Source organism: Ictidomys tridecemlineatus, chromosome 2 (assembly GCF_052094955.1).
Source record: "Ictidomys tridecemlineatus isolate mIctTri1 chromosome 2, mIctTri1.hap1, whole genome shotgun sequence".
NCBI lineage: Eukaryota > Metazoa > Chordata > Mammalia > Rodentia > Sciuridae > Ictidomys > Ictidomys tridecemlineatus.
Window position 1 is genome coordinate 75,254,283 of NC_135478.1, and position 17,259 is coordinate 75,271,541.

A 17,259-nucleotide genomic window follows, 5' to 3' on the forward strand; every position below is an offset into this window, starting at 1 on the left:
ATATATATATATATATATATATATATATATATATATATATATATATATATATATATATATATGCCTGGCCCCATTAAAGAGCCTCTCCATTATTCAGAGAGGTAACAGGTCCTGTAGAATTCCCAGAGGAACAGAGTGCCTGGCTTCAAGATGCTGCAACATACCTGGCACCCAGGAATGGGTCTGTGGCAACAAAGCTGAGGAGTGGACACCCTTCCCCTGCTGCTGGCTGTTTTGCATTCTACTGCAGTTTCCTTTCTTTTCACTGCTGCACATAATTCCTCCAACCCCCTGTCCCCCTGTGCTGGTGATGCTGGTCACAGTGGAGAATTTTGACTCCCATAGGGTCAATGGCCTGTCTAGTAGTTTTTATTGACAGCTTTTTGTCTGCTGTGCATGTCCTTGGCTTGCTTACCAACACCAGCTAGATTTGGTTTTTTTCATACCCAAACCAGAACACATTTGGGTATCCAGAGATTTTATAGAGCATGTAATTTTTGTTATACAAATCTAACCTCTAACTTGTATTCTCATATGAAGTAATGCAAATCTACTTTTGTTCTAGTGGAGCTATTTTGGTAACATATAAGCAATTTTGGTTCAGTTTAGGGGGTAAATTCAAGGTTTTTATAACTCAGTTTGAGCTTCATTTCATATCAGTGACAGCCATTTTAATTTATCTGAATAAAGCATTTTGTTTTTCTCTCACTGTGTCTTACAAAGCCTCCCCCCACTCCCTTGGTTGTTAAGAGAAAGAAAAATCTTCTTTCATTTATGCTTGTGGCTTCTATCCTCCTTTGAAAGCAAGGGCTAAGTAATTATTGGCACAAATCAGTGTTCTAGAATATACCTTCAGAATCAGAGACTTGGGTGTAAAGAAGTGAAGACTATAGGTCATGAACTTTAGGTCTCTGCAGGGTTGAAGGGGGCAAGGTGAAGAGGGAGCAAGGTGAGGGAGAAGTGAACCTCTGCCTCTGTTCTCCCAGAGAAGAACTGCTTAGTCCTGTTTTGTATTTTGAGATGCAATATAAGATCATGTTTACACAAGGAATAAATGGTTTCCCTTAACTTTAGAAAATTAAAGAAAATGGCTTAAAATATATTGCTAGAGGTCATATAGATAGGACTGAGTTTCAATTCAGATGACCTAGCAGTGACTACACTACTCAAAAGCTGGACTATTCAACTTCTTGGGAGCTATTCTTATTCACAGCTGTTCTTTTTGTTTGAACAGCTTGAGAATCCATGAAGGTATGAACTTTAACCTGAGAAAAACTACAGTACATACAAAATCTATATATATGTATATAATTTCTAAAATATTGTAAGCCTCTGGTCTCTGGATCCCAGGCAAAGCAATCCTTGAAAGTTTTTAACCCCACTTTGGGCAGTGTAAAAATCATCACCATTGTTAAAACTAGTGCCTTGACTGAGAGTTTTTGATAAGGGGATCTCTGTCTACTTAAAAACAGGAAATCATGATTTTATCAAGTGAATCCAAGGGGTGATTCCTCCCTAGGGTAATGATTTTCATAATGACTTGATGTGTGCCTTGGATTGCTGCTTTCAGGTTCTAGGTGTGTGAAACTTGGTAGGAGAGTAAGAAGGCCAAGGCCAAATGGGGGTGGAAAGGAAAGTTCTCAGGTTCTCTCTCTGGCCTTTTACTTATCTTGGACCTTGCTGGTACCATGAGAACAGTGTTTGGCAAGCTTTAGAATTTGGTAAATATTTGTTGAAGGAATGAATTTGCAAATGTATTTGTTTTATGGATTTTTACAACAAGCAAGAGAAACTGCTGTTGTAAATCAAGTGGAGAAGTTTGTGTGATTAGCATTTAGTGATCAGCACATTAGTAAATGTCCTTTCATGATGGCTTTGGCTCCCTAAGCAACCATAGAATTGCTGGCATTGGGATCAGAAAAATTGTTCTAGCACTGGGAATTGCACCCAGGGGAGCTTTAACACAGACCCACACCCCAATTTCTTTAATTTTTTTATTTTGAGACAGAACCTTGCAAATGTGCTGAGGCAGGCCTCTAACTTATCATCCTCCTGCCTCAGCCGAGTTTCTAGGATTGCAGTCATGTGCCATTGCACCTAGCTGGATAACAAATATTTTGATAATGAAGATCCCTTGTATTCCTATTATTATTTTAAAGTACACATTCAGAAAGTGTATTAAACATGAACAGTAACAATTATAAAGCAAATAGTGATATAACCTCCACCCAGGGAAGAAGTAGAATACTAGCAATGTTGACACCACCCATGTCCTTTTCCAGTTACATTCATCTCATCCATTCTCCTGACTTTGGGGTAGTTTCCTTGCTGATCTTTATACTTCTACCACATATGTATGCCTTCATAGATTGAACTTGACACTATTGGTCTTATGTTTTTATCATGCATTCTTTTGAGTTTTGCTTCATTTTTTAAACGTTTGTGAGATTCCTCAAATGAATTGTGGTTCATTTGTATTGGTGTATTGAAGTCCATTTTATGAGTATTCCACAGTTACTTATTCAGTCATGAAGATGAAGATTTTGGGAGCTTTGGACTGTTAAAGTGTAGGTATAAACATTCTTGTTTATGTGTCCTGGTATATGGTTACTTGTATTTTTAAAATGGTTGATGAATCTAGGAGTGAAATTGCTGAGTCTAATACTACTAATTCAGTAGTATTAGATGCTACCAATTGTTTTCCAAAGTGGTTGTACCAATTTGTACCATCATGAAGAGTATGAGTTTTTGTTGCTCTATATCTTCACCACCTCTTCCTATTGTAGAGTTTTTATTTTTGCCAATCTGAAGGGTATTTATTTAATGAATGGTATCTTATTGTGGTTTTCATTTGCATTTCTCTGGTTACTATGATTTTGAGAATCTTTTGTATTTCTTCTTTTTGTGAAGTATCCAGTCAGGTCTTTTGCATATTTTCTATTAGATCATATATGTTTTTTCTCATTAATTTACAGGTATTTTCCATGCATTTGTTGTTTTACATCTTTTTCGTTTTGTATGGGTTTCAAATATCTTGTATTTTTTCTTTTTAAAAAAAAACACATTGTTCTTTGAATGAAGATTTTAACATGCTAAAATTTATCAATACTTTTTGTTTATGGTTTGTGCTTTTTTGATCTTATTCAACTTAGTGTCAATTTTTGATTAGTGGAAGTAGAGGTCCATTTTATGTTTGCTTCATACAGATAACCTGTTGCTCTAGCAGCATTTACTGAAAAGAACAGCTTTGGCCAGGTGTGGTGGTGCAGTGACTTTCAAGGCTGAGGCAGGATATTTGTAAGTTCAAGGTGAGCCATTTAGTTGGATCTTGTTTAAAGGAAAAAAAAAAGGCCTGGGAATTTAACTCAGTTCAGTCCCCAGTATTTCCCCCCACCTAAAAAAATTGCTTTATATACTGATCTGCTGTGCCATCTGTGATATATCAAGCATTTGTGAACATGTTTCTTGGCTTTTCTTTTCTGTACTGTTGTAGTATATTTCTGTGTGAACAAGATGTTTTTCCAGCTTTTAAAATCTGATAGAGCTGGATCCTTCTACTTTGTTCTTCTACCAGAGTGTCTCAGTCAGCCTTATTCTTTACATTTTGTAGAATAGAACTATAAAACATTTTTTAGAATTGTGATTTTTTGTATTATTTTTAAATTATTTATTTGTTTATTTACTTATTTGCATTACAATTTTTTTAAAACTTTTTTTCAACAATTTGGGTAATTTTTAAAATATTGTATTGAATTTATAAACCAATATAGGGTGAATTAATACCATTACAATACGAAATCTTTTGATTAATTTCTTTAGATTTCACTGCTTCACAATAATATATTTTTTCCTGAAAGATCCTTTACATTGTGAAGTTTATTTTTAGATATTTTAAAATTTTATACTATTATAAAAATGTTTTTAATTTTTTTTAAATTATGTATAGAAATTTGATTAAATTTTATATTGGTTTTTATATTAAACTATCTGCTAAGTTCTCTTACACATTCTAATAATTGTAGAATTAGTCTACCTTAAAACCCTTGTAATCAAATAAGGAAAACAAACGATTAACATTTTTGAGCACTTTTAATACTAAACTCTATGCTATGTACTTTACACATACTTCTTTGCTTCTTAAAGAGATGTTATTAGTATTTGTTTCACAGTTGACTGAGGGAAGTTAAAGAATCACACAGCTAACACGTAGACAAGCTGAGATCCAGGTCTCTCCTACAAGTTTCTGCTGACCTTGAACAAATTACTTAATTTTTCTGTTTTCCATCTGTAAAGTGGGAGTAATTGCTCTTGAGGGGCTCTAGGACAATGAAAGAATGGATATTAAAGCTTCTGAAAATCTCAAAGGCTCATTCAACCCTAATATCTGGCATTTTTTTCTAATCATTCCTGTGGGTAGTATTACGTACCCAGAGGCAGGATGGCAGAATGGTTAAAGAGCACATTTTCTAGAACTCAGTTGTTTGAATGCCATTCCTGGCCATGTCATTTATGAACTGAGAGACTTTGGTAAATTTCTTAATCTCTTTGCACTCAGCTGTAAAATGTGAATGTTGCTGTATATATACCTCCTAGAAGAATTATACCTGTAACATTCTTAGAACCATAATTGGCCTTTAGAAGTGCTGACTTCTAAAGTTTTTATGTTTAGGTCACTCACTTGAATGAAGAATTTGAAAGCTAGAAATATAGTTTATAGCTTGACAATTGAAACCAGAATTTTTTTACAAAATTCAGCAGAAATAATGATTTATCTTTAAGGCTTAATGATTTACACAAATCCAAGATTAAATGAGATAGGACTAATTATCATTATTTTAGCAGCCATTCCCTGAGCAGTTCCTAGGCCCTTAGTCTTGAGTACTTCTAAAACATCCTTGGTAACTAATGCACAACAATGTGACTGTACTTAATACTACAGGACTGTAACTTTAAAATGGTTTAAATGGTAAAATTTATCTTTTGTAGCATACAGTCTACTCTAATTCATCCTCTCAAAATGCCTATGAAGTAAGTATTATTTCTATTTTAAGTGAGGAAACAGACTTAAAGGAATTTAATAACTTTCCCAAAGTCACCCAGTTAGTGTGCTGCAGAGATCTGAAGGCATGTCTCAACACTTTTGCAGCTGGGCTTCTAAAAGGGGATACTGTGGTACCCTGACTGCTCTGAGGCACAGTTAGAATGGATAAGGTGTCTAATGGTCACAGGACTATATGGTAGATGTAATGAACTGAAATTGAGGGCTTGTTATAAGCTGTAGTGGCCATTTATTTGTATGTAGACTTGTACGTAGAACTTCATTTCTTGATTTAGGAACGTGACTATATGAAATTAAGTATATATTTCACAAGCCCTAGACATACACAGTGATTTATCTTCCTTTGGCATTTTCTATTTAGAGTTCAGTTAGGAGTTTTTGAATTTTGGTAATGAAGTATATACATTTTTATACTTGCTACTATAAAAGTTAATATTCCAGATGTTATATTTGACCTCTGAATTTTAGTTCTTCTGATTGCTAATGACAAGTGCTATACATATTTGTTTTTCACTTGGCGTTTTTTTATTAATAAAAAGAAGAAGTGTCTAAAAATGCCTTTTTTCCCATTTCACTTTGGTTATCATTTTAACTGGTTATCATTTTCATTATATTGCTATACTTGAGGCAATACTCAGGAATAAGCACAGAAATGATTTATCTCCTATCTGCCAACATTCTGACAAAGGAATTTCTTGAACAGCTAAAATTATCTTTTGGTACTAGGGATTGAACTCAGGAACGCTAGACCACTGAGCCACATCCCCAGCCCTATTTTGTATTTTACTTAGAGACAGAGTCTCGCTGAATTGCTTAGCACCTCACTTTTGCAGAGGCTGGCTTTGAACTTGGGATCCTCCTTCCTCAGCCTCCAGAGACACTGTGATTACAGGTGTTTGTCTGCAGCCAGGCCTTTGCTAGTTTTAAAGTATTATTTCTATCACTGAGAAATCTAGCCAACCTACCAATTACTGTGGCCTCACACCAACTTTCTATCTCCATCCCAACCTGCATCTTCATCAGTGCCAATGTCTCCCATGGCTCCCCACTACCCTCTGTCCTCAGCTGTCATGCCTGCTAGCCTGTGCCTCCATGTTCCTCAGCTTCCAGCCCCATCATTCCACATTGTTATTCATTCAGCTGACTGATCTGTATCTCCATAACTCACCTCTCACTCTGCTGTGTCCTTAGTCATCACCCAGTGATCCACTCCCTGCATAACTCCCAAGGCCCCTCATTTCTTACATTCTAGATCCCTGGGCCCTCTGACCTGTGCCTGTGTACAGCTCTTGATCCTCCCCATTGCCGCCTCTCCAAGCCACCACTGTCACTACTATGAACAACTAGGGGAAGGAGAGGAAGTTGTTACTATCATTCTCACATGAGTGCACAGTACAGGTTACCAGAGGCTCGATTGTGATCATGCCATCTCTCTGGCCATGAATTGAATGTGTACTTATTTTTTCTTGTATTTTAAAATTTTCTCAGTTGTCATTGCTAATGTGAAAAATAGCAATAAAATGCACATAAACCAAATGTCTTTCATATCCTCAATAATTTTAGGAATATATAAAAGATTCATGAGATCAGAAAGTTTGAGAGTCACTGTTCCAGATGTACAAGAAAAAGACAAATAAATAAATAAATAAAAATTTGGGCCAAAGACAGGCAAGTCCTTTTTTAAAAAAATGTCTACAGATAGGGGATTCCAACATGGCGGCGGGCGTGGAGAGATCAAGTCTCTGACCTCTTCAGCTGTGCAGGCATAGGGAGTCGTAAACAGCCTAATTCTGTTTGCTCAGGATCACTAGGCAATGCTGAGCTGACGTGAATCTGGAACAAGCAATCTGGGCCACTCAGAACACACACTGAACCTGGATCGGCTGAATTCAAGCTCCCGTTCGCCTGCTTCCCGCAGACAAACAGCTGTGACTCAGCACTAATCCATCCGGCTGAAACAACCGGTCAGCCCTTCTGATCCTACGGAGGTAAATGCCAACCGAACCTTCATAAGTAGTGGCCACAGGTTTGAAACGGGGCTTGGGAGAGACAGTAAGGACCCACCCATTGCATTGGTCACCCGGCAAAGGGAAACGAAATGTCGCCATTTGCAAGAGATACCACCATGGCAGACAACTGACATCATCAGACTGCGGTGGAGGAGATAACTTCATTGAAACCTGCGGCTTCAGGTGTGTAATTCCCTAGCCTTCCCTCTCCACACATCGGGGAAACCTTAAGGGCCCCTCCCAGCTCTCCCGTGAGCACGGTAGCCAGACCGAGGGAATTAGAGGTGGCGCGGGACCCGTGGCGCGGGACTACCGCTCCCACCAGTGCTGACAGCTGAGGTCTCTAGCACCAGCTACCGGGGGTGTGGCTACCGGAGGGGCAGTAAAATTCGCTGAGGATTCTCAGCCCCAAGCTCTACAAACCTAGGGTCTGAGGGAATGGCAAACTGGAAGAGTGTGCCCAGTCATTCATGACAACAGGGCTCCCGGGAGCAGCAGACCTGGTGTATACCCAGTATTGGGGTGAGCGGCACCTGTGAGAGGGGCCTGGCTAGAGGAAAAGTGGGGAAGTGACTAGCCACAAGAGGACGCCCTAGGCACCCAGGATTGGAGACTCGCCCAGTCTGGGAGGAGGAGCTGCTGCACAGTGATTGGTTTCCGCGTATTGATAAGAGAAACTTGGCCTGGTGGTCACAGCGCCACCTACTGGAAGAGAAGTTAATCAAACTCTAAGACTGCATTTATTAGTTTTGTTGTTGTTGTTGTTGTTTTATTGTTGTTGTTGTTGTTTTTAATTTTGATGTGGGGTTTACTTTCATTTTCATTTTTCTTTATTGTTTTTTTAATTTTTTTTTACAATTTTTTTAAAATTTTTTTTCTTCCAATTTTAATTTTTTTTTATTATTTAAAAAAAATTTTTTCCTTTTTTATTTCCTATTTTTTTCTTCTTTTGTCTTTTCATTTCTTTTCAATTATCTTATCCCCCCTTCCTTGAATACTACCTGCTTACTCTCATTCTCTTTAGTGACTTTTCCCCTTCCCCTCTAATACCTTTCCTCCCAAGCATCAAATAAATTTATAGGAGTAAACAGTAACTCAGCAGTCAAACAGAACAAAAAGTAACATGAGCAGCTTCAAAAAGCAAGGAAGAAAAGGAGTACAAACAATGCAGGACAGCCTAAATATTCAGGAGGACCTAGAGTCATCAGAAAAAATGGTCATATAAAGAACTCAAGGAACACCTTAGACAGATGGAATGGAACCTTAAAGAGGATACGAGACAGCAAATTCAAGCAGCGAAAAAACACATTGAGAATGTATTACACAAACAGATAAAAGAAGAAGTTAAGCACCTTTGTCAGGAGATAGAGATTATAAAAAAGAATCAAACCATAATCTTAGAAATGAAGGAAACTATAAACCAAATTAAAAACTCAATTGAGAGTATCACTAACAGAGTGGAACAAGTAGAAGCCAGAACGTCAGATAATGAAGACAAATTATTTCATCTTGAAAAGAGTCTAGCCAACTCAGAAAGGCTGGTAAAAAATCACGAGAAAAACATCCAAGAGTTATGGGATAACATAAAAAAGCCAAACTTACGAGTCATCGGGATAGAAGAAGGTACACATATTCAAACCAAGGGAATGAGTAACCTGCTGAATGAAATAATTACAGAAAACTTTCCAGAAATAAAAAAGGAAACAGATATACAAATTGAAGATGCATAAAGGACACCGAGCACACAAAATCACAGTAGACCAAAGCCAAGACACATTTTTATGAAGATATCCAATATACAGAACAAAGAGAAAATATTAAAAGCTACAAGAGAAAGGAGACAGATTACATTCAGGGGTAAACTGATAAGGTTAACAACTGATTTTTCATCACAGACACTGAAAGCAAGAAGGTCATGGAACAATGTATTTCGAACACTGAAAGACAATGGATGCCAACCAAGAATTCTGTATCCAGCAAAATTAAGCTTCAGGTATGACAACGAAATAAAAATCTTTCATGATAAACAAAAGTTAAAAGAATTTGCAGCCAGAAAACCAGCATTGCAACGCATTTTGAGCAAAACACTACACGAGGAAGAAATGAAAAACAATAACCAAAACCATCAGAGGGAAGTGCCTCGGTAAAGACAGAGGGCGAGGGGAAAAATAATAATGGAGAAACAAACTAAATTTTTTTTAAAAAAAGGATAAATAATCAAACATGAATGGAAGTACAAACCATATATCAATAGTAATCCTGAATGTTAATGGCTTAAACTCTCCAATAAAGCGACATAGGCTGATATCATGGATTAAAAAAACAAATCCAACAATATGCTGCCTCCAGGAGACACATCTGATTGGAAAAGACATACACAGGCTGAAGGTGAAAGGATGGGAAAAAATATACCACGCACACGGTCCTCGTAAGCAAGCAGGGGGGGCCATCCTCTTATCGAATAAAATCGACTTTAAGACTAAGTTAATCAAAAGGGATAAAGAAGGACATTATATACTGTTAAAAGGAACCATTCACCAATAAGACATAACAATTATCAATATTTATGCACCAAATAATGGTGCTGCGACATTCATAAAACAAATTCTCCTCAAGTTCAAGAATCAAATAGATCACAACACAATAATTATGGGTGACTTCAACACACCTCTCTCACCATTGGACAGATCCTCCAAACAAAAGTTGAATAAAGAAACTATAGAACTCAATACCACAATCAATAACCTAGACTTAACTAACATATATAGAATATATCAACCATCATCAAATGGATATACTTTTTTCTCAGCAGCACATGGATCCTTCTCAAAAATAGACCATATATTATGCCACAGGGCAACCCTCAGTAAATATAAAGGGGTGGAGATAATACCATGCATTTTATCTGATCATAATGGAATGAAACTGGAAATCAATGATAAAAGAAGGAAGAAAAAATCCTACATCACATGGAAAATGAACAATATGTTACTGAATGATCAATGGGTTACAGAAGACATAAAGGAGGAAATAAAAAAATTCTTAGAGATAAATGAAAATACAGACACAACATATCGGAATCTATGGGACACAATGAAAGCAGTTTTAAGCAGAAAATTCATCGCTTGGTGGTCATTCCTCAAAAAAAGAAAAAACCAACAAATCAATGAGCTCACACTTCATCTCAAAGCCCTAGAAAAGGAAGAGCAAAACAACAGCAAATGTAGCAGAAGACAAGAAATAATTAAAATCAGAGCGGAAATTAATGAAATTGAAACAAAAGAAACTATTGAAAAAATTAACAAAACTAAAAGTTGGTTCTTTGAAAAAATAAATAAGATCGACAGACCTTTAGCCATGCTAACAAAGAGAAGAAGAGAGAGAACTCAAATTACTAACATACGGGATAAAAAAGGCAATATCACAACAGATGCTACAGAAATACAGAAGACAATTAGAAATTATTTTGAAAACCTATATTCCAATAAAATAAAAGATAGTGAAGACATCGATAAATTTCTTAAGTCATATGATTTGCCCAGACTGAGTCAGGAGGATACACACAATTTGAACAGACCAATATCAATGGATGAAATTGAAGAAGCCATCAAAAGACTACCAACCAAGAAAAGCCCAGGACCGGATGGGTATACAGCGGAGTTTTACAAAACCTTTAAAGAAGAATTAATACCAATACTTTTCAAGTTATTTCAGGAAATAGATAAAGAGGGAGCTCTTCCAAATTCTTTCTATGAGGCCAACATCACCCTGATTCCAAAACAAAAGACACCTCAAAGAAAGAAAACTACAGACCAATATCTCTAATGAACCTAGATGCAATAATCCTCAATAAAATTCTGGTGAATCGAATACAAAAACACATCAAAAAAATTGTGCACCATGATCAAGTAGGATTCATCCCTGGTATGCAAGGGTGGTTCAATATACGGAAATCAATAAATGTTATTCACCACATCAATAGACTTAAAGATAAGAACCATATGATCATCTCAATAGATGCAGAGAAAGCATTCGACAAAGTACAGCATCCCTTTATGTTCAAAACACTTGAAAAACTAGGGATAACAGGAACGTACTTGACATTGTGAAAGCTATCTATGCTAAGCCTCAGGCTAGCATCATTCTGAATGGACAAAAGTTGAAGGCATTCCCTCTAAAATCTGTAACAAGACAGGGATGCCCTCTATCACCACTTCTATTCAATATAGTTCTCGAAACACTGGCCAGAGCAATTAGACAGACGAAAGAAATTAAAGGCATAAAAATAGGAAAAGAAGAACTTAAATTATCACTATTTGCAGATGACATGATTCTATACTTAGAAGACCCAAAAGGGTCTACAAAGAAACTACTAGAACTAATAAATGAATTCAGCAAAGTGGCAGGATATAAAATCAACACGCATAAATCAAAGGCATTTCTGTATATCAGCGACAAAACTTCTGAAACGGAATTGAGGAAAAACACTCCATTCACAATCTCCTCCAAAAAAATAAAATACTTGGGAATCAACCTAACAAAAGAGGTGAAAGATTTATACAATGAAAACTACAGAACCCTAAAAAGAGAAGTAGAAGAAGATCTTAGAAGATGGAAAAATATACCCTGTTCATGCATAGGCAGAACTAACATTATCAAAATGGCGATATTACCAAAAGTTCTCTATAGGTTTAATGCAATGCCAATCAAAATCCCAATGGCATTTCTTGAAGAAATAGATAAAGCAATCATGAAATTCATATGGAAAAATAAAAGACCCAGAAGAGCAAAAGCAATTTTAAGCAGGAAGTGTGAATCAGGTGGTATAGCGATACCAGATTTCAAACTATATTACAGAGCAATAGTGACAAAAACAGCATGGTACTGGTACCAAAACAGGCAGGTGGACCAATGGTATAGAATAGAGGACACAGAGACTAATCCACAAAGTTACAAGTATCTTATTTTTGATAAAGGGGCTAAAAGCATGCAATGGAGGAAGGATAGCATCTTCAACAAATGGTGTTGGGAAAACTGGAAATCCATATGCAAAAAGATGAAACTGAAACCCTTCCTCTCGCCATTCACAAAAGTTAACTCTAAATGGATCAAGGAGCTTGATATCAAATCAGAGACTCTGCGTCTGATAGAAGAAAAAGTTGGCTTCGATCTACATATCGTGGGGTCAGGCTCCAAATTCCTTAATAGGACACCCATAGCACAAGAGTTAATAACAAGAATCAACAAATGGGACTTACTTAAACTAAAAAGTTTTTTTCTCAGCAAGAGAAACAATAAGAGAGGTAAATAGGGAGCCTGCATCCTGGGAACAAATTTTTACTCCTCACACTTCAGATAGAGCCCTAATATCCAGAGTATACAAAGAACTCAAAAAATTAGACAATAAGATAACAAATAACCCAATCAACAAATGGGCCAAGGATCTCAACAGACATATCTCAGAGGAGGACATACAATCAATCAACAAGTACATGAAAAAATGCTCACCATCTCTAGCAGTCAGAGAAATGCAAATCAAAACCACCCTAAGATACCATCTCACTCCAGTAAGACTGGCAGCCACTCTGAAGTCAAACAACAAAAAGTGCTGGCAAGGATGTGGAGAAAAGGGTACTCTTATATATTGCTGGTGGGACTGCAAATTGGTGCGGCCAATTTGGAAAGCAGTTTGGAGATTCCTAGGAAAGCTAGGAATGGAACCACCATTTGACCCAGCTATTGCCCTTCTCAGACTATTCCCTGAAGACCTTAAAAGAGCATGCTACAGGGATGCTGCCATATCGATATTCATAGCAGCACAATTCACAATAGCTAGACTGTGGAACCACCCCAGATGCCCTTCATTAGATAAATGGATAAAAAATGTGGCAACTATACACAATGGAGTACTATGCAGCAATAAAAAATGACAAAATCATAGAATTTGCAAAGAAATGGATGGCACTAGAGCAGATTATGCTTAGTGAAGCTAGTCAATCCCTAAAAAACAAATACCAAATGTCTTCTTTGATATAATGAGAGCAACTATGAACAGAGCAAGGAGGAAGAGCAGGAAGAAAAGACTAACATTTAACAGAGTCATGAGATGGGAGGGAAAGGGAGAGAAAAGGGAAATTGCATGGAAATTAAGGGAGAACCTCATTGCTATACAAAATTACATATAAGGGGTTGTGAGGGGAATGGGAAAATAAACAAGGAAAGTAATGAATTACAGTAGATGGGGTAGAGAGAGAAGAAGGGAGGGGGGATAGTAGGGGATAGGAAAGGTAGCAGAATACAACTATTACTAATTGGGCATTATGTAAAATTGTGGATGTATAACCGACGTGATTCTGCAATCTGCATTTGGGGTAAAATTGGGAGTTCATAACCCACTTCAATCTAATGTATGAAATAAGATATGTCAAGAGCTTTGTAATGTTGTGAACAACCAATAAAAAAAAAGAATTTGAAAAAAAATTTCTACAGATACACAATAAATATGACTTAAAAATATAGTTTTCTAATAAAGATGTGCAAATAAAAAGCAAGACACTATTTTGCTTACTTATAAGATTGATTATAAAAGTATAATAAATAGCTGGTTGAAAGGCATTTTAGCAGAATAGATCAGAAGCTTATGTTTCTTTTGACTCTTTTTGGAAATATGTTCTATAGAAATTATTGAATGTGTCTGAAGATTCAACATATTTATCATGTTTTGTTTTTGCTATAATATTAAAAATTTTCTAAAATCCAGATGATATTTAGAACAAACTTCCAGTGGAAGAAAAGCACTTATAATGTGTTTCCTTTCTTCCTTAGCTGTTTTGGTGGCCATCTAATGTTTAATTGTGTGGAACTATAATTAATCCGAACCTGACTACCCTTTCCTTACGTAGCATGTATAATGAATGTCAAATGATAACCAGTCAGACACAACACTTGGAGTAATTGTTGGTTTTGTTCTTTCACCAAAACCATTTATTTTACCTTTTAAAAACAGTTTTGGACCACAGCAACACAGAAGGGGAGATTAGCCTAGATGTTCCAGAGACTAGAGATGCCCAGTGTAGAGTTCACTTGGGGCACTTTGCCCAGCACACTTTCAATAGAACACACAGTTACTCTAGGGATTTTGAAGCTGTATATATCAGGATTACATATTTATTCCTTTTTTATTCAAAACATCCATTCCGTACTGCAAGTGGTCAAAGTAGGAAAGGTAGTAATGTTTTGTGTGTGTGTGTGTGTGTGTGTGTGTGTGTGTGTGTGTGTGTTTGTGGTTGGTGTTTTGATTTTGTTTTTTTTTTTTTCCGAATAGATGTGCTCATCTATCTGTAAGCTCCATTGCATAGATAGCACAAAGTAGGCCTAATATTTCACTCAGGTTATTCAGCATTATCATTTTTTAAGGAAACAAATACCTTAGAAACAAATCACAGTCTGCCTTAACAAAGTATGATCATGCTAATGAAAATTTAATCTTCTTTGAGGGCTATGGTCAAAATCCAAACTGCAGGACAATGTTTAGAAAAAAATGGAATATAAAGTGTTGAGTTCAATTTAGATACCATCAAAGTCTTCATCATCAAATCCAATGTCATCAAACTGAATTCATCATCTCCAGGACCGTATGTATCAGGCTCATTGATTTTAGGCTGCTCCAGAAGCTCGCAGTAAACCCCAACTTCTAGCTTCAATTTGCTTTGTATTTTAAAATTACATCAGCTTTGTTATTCTGGTTGTCTTGGAGAACAACCAATATAATGTCTGGTGTATTTCTCCAAACCTTTTTTTCTCAATTTCCCTCTGATGTGACAAACCTCTTCACACCATTGAAATTCATTGCTTCTAATGGTCCATTTCCCATCATTCTGATTCCCTGAGCACACTCTTGCCCGTCCTCTTGAACACCAGCTCTTTCTTCAGACTCATTCTCATTCCTTCCTCTGCCTCTTTTCACCTCCTTCACCTTTATTCTTGGGCATGGCAGTGAAGGTACACTCCCAGAATCTCCGATTTCCCTCCTATTGCATGGGGGGCGGCAGAGGGAGTGCACTCCTCAGAGCAGCATGACAGGCCACACAAAGAGCACCCAGGAACATGCAGGCTCCAGGAGGCCAAGTTGTAGGACCAGAGAGTCTGCAGAGTTCTTCCAAGAGTCTGGGCTCTACCCAGCTCCGCCCTCGCCCAAGCTCACCAGCAGCAAATGGCCTTTGCCATGTTTCTTCTTTAAAAGGAAAATTTGCAAGGTATGTGGCTATGACTTCATATTTTAGAGCAGTTACTGCAAACCAGCCATGGAAATTTTCAGAGTGGGGGCTGAATTCTATTATGTTCATTACTTCATTATTTGTACTATTATTTATTAAGCCCCCAAACCAAGTAGCTTTAAGAAGCACTGGGCATCAAAAAGGATAAGAAGATTCCCAAATAATTATCCTATGTACAGTAATATAGTAGCTTGCATTTGTTTTGAAGTGATTTAAACACAATAGCCAGGTTCTTCCTATAGTGTTTTAAATCAGCTGTTAAATTATTCCAAGTTTTCTAATAAAACTAAGTTATTATGTTTATTACACATGTGTTAATGAGAAGAGAACAGTTTTCTAACACATCAAGGTACATATAATACTGATAGCTAGGTATACATAATACTTACCTACTAGTCTACTCATTTAATTACATATTATGTTTTTATAGTTAAAACAATGTCCATAAACTTCGAAGCAAGAGTACAGTTTTCAAAAAGAAGCATCAAGTAATAGCTGAATTTAAAACTGAATGTGGCCTGTTGCAGTGGACAGAAGAACTTCTTAAGCAACATCATGAAAATATTCAACTTCTGCTGGTCATATGATATTATCTTGGGCTGCTGTAAATCCAAATGCCAGGTGGTTTATTAGTTACAGCTTTATATTTAGGTCATGGTTTTACTGGGGGAAAACATAAATTTTTTAGTTTTCTCTGATTAACTACAGAGATGTCATATAAATGGATTCATTTATTTTAAATGTAGCAGTAAGCGCAACAGTACTATGTTAAAAATATGTGTTCTCACATTAGGGTTACTAATAGAAGCTGAAGTCCAAATAGGTTTTTTTGTTTTGTTAACTAGTTAATATGGGAAGAGAATGACTGTAAAATATTTATTTATCATGGCCTCCTAGGTAGGAATTTCTAAGCATATACTTCCAAGGAGCTTCTGAAAGAAATATTCAGGAAGGGTGCTCTGTGGAAATTTACCTGCAGGCTTATCCCTTATGTGTTTGTGGTGTAGTTATAAGAAAAAAAGCTAAACTCAGAGTAGTAATGAACAAAGCTCTTCTCATTGTGGATGCCAGTGTCTGTGAGTTTTCTTGGTTTGACTCCCCCCACCCCCCACTCATGGGTAATCAGTTTCATCAGGATGCTGATCACATGCTAGCAATAGCTGGTAGAGGTAAATAGAATTTCAACCAGTTGTGGTTCCTTTTAGCTGACAACATGAACTTTTCTGTTTTGTGCTGATTAATAATTGTTTTCTTCTAGAAAATTTAAAATTGAAAATTTACTGTTCTAACAGCACTAACTTTAAAATTGATAGTAGCAACTGCATTGTGACTTCAAATTATTTTCTTATTTCCATTGTGTGTTTTTGTTGCTGTTGTTATTATTGATTTACCTATAATTATTTCTTCAAATCAAACATTTGGAGATTTTCAAGTTACCATTCTGTTATGGATGTCCAGCTCATTTCTACTGTAACCAGAGGACATACTTTATGATGTCGGTCCTTGGAAATTTGCTTATTCTTGCATTATGGCCCAGCACATGGTCTGCATTGGTAAGTATTCTATGTGCAATTGAAAAGAATGTATATTTTACAGTGGTTGGGAATCATATTCTATATATGTAAATTTAAATAAATGTGTTAACACTGATACTCAAATTGTCCATACCCTTTTTGATTTTATTATCTGCTTCTTGCATCAGTATTAAGTGAAATTTCTTAAAAATTTTAATTTATTATCTATTTTCACTTTAAGTTCATAGGAGAACTTTTTTGTTTTATATTTTTTTCTTAAGTTGAGTTCCTTGGAAATAGAGCCAAGAAGGGAATTCCTATACAAGTGATTTTGTGAGGTAGTGCCTCCAGAAGGAAGGACATGGATCAGCACAAAATTGCCATTAAGGACCAGGTGTCAG

General features: G+C 36.4%; 1 pseudogene; it reads right to left on the bottom strand.

The window, feature by feature from the left end:
* Nucleotides 1–14,634: 14,634 nt before the first annotated feature.
* Nucleotides 14,635–15,059, bottom strand: LOC144369844 (eukaryotic translation initiation factor 1A, X-chromosomal-like; annotated as a pseudogene).
* Between the last annotated feature and the right edge of the window lie 2,200 nt (nucleotides 15,060–17,259).